This window comes from Mandrillus leucophaeus, unplaced genomic scaffold (assembly GCF_000951045.1).
Source record: "Mandrillus leucophaeus isolate KB7577 unplaced genomic scaffold, Mleu.le_1.0 Scaffold1766, whole genome shotgun sequence".
Classification (NCBI taxonomy): domain Eukaryota; kingdom Metazoa; phylum Chordata; class Mammalia; order Primates; family Cercopithecidae; genus Mandrillus; species Mandrillus leucophaeus.
In genome coordinates, this window is record NW_012101772.1 from 16,643 (window position 1) to 17,086 (window position 444).

Here is a 444-nt window from a genome sequence, read left to right on the forward strand (position 1 = left end):
CCGTAGCCCTCTATGAGCATCGAAATATCACTTTGCCAATTCCACAAGAACAGGCTTAGCGAAAGGCTTCTTCAGGACAAAGCTGTAACTCTGTGAGATGATTTCACAGAACACAAAGAAGTTTCTCAAAAAGCTTCTTTGTCTTTGTTATCGGAGGATATTTCCTTTGGCCCTAGAGTCTTCAAAGGTATACGAAATATCAGTTCTCAGAATCCACAGAAATAAGGCTAGCAAACAGATACACGAAATATAGATGTAACTCTGTGAGTGGAAGTCACACATCATAAAGCAGTTTATCAGAAAGCTTCTTTCCAGTTTTTCTCGGAGGATATTTTCTTTTTCACCATAGCCCTCTATAGGCTTCCTAATATCACTTTGCCAATTCCAGAAGAACCGGCTTAGGTAGCGTCTTGTTGAGGGGAAAGCTGTAACTCTGTGAGATGA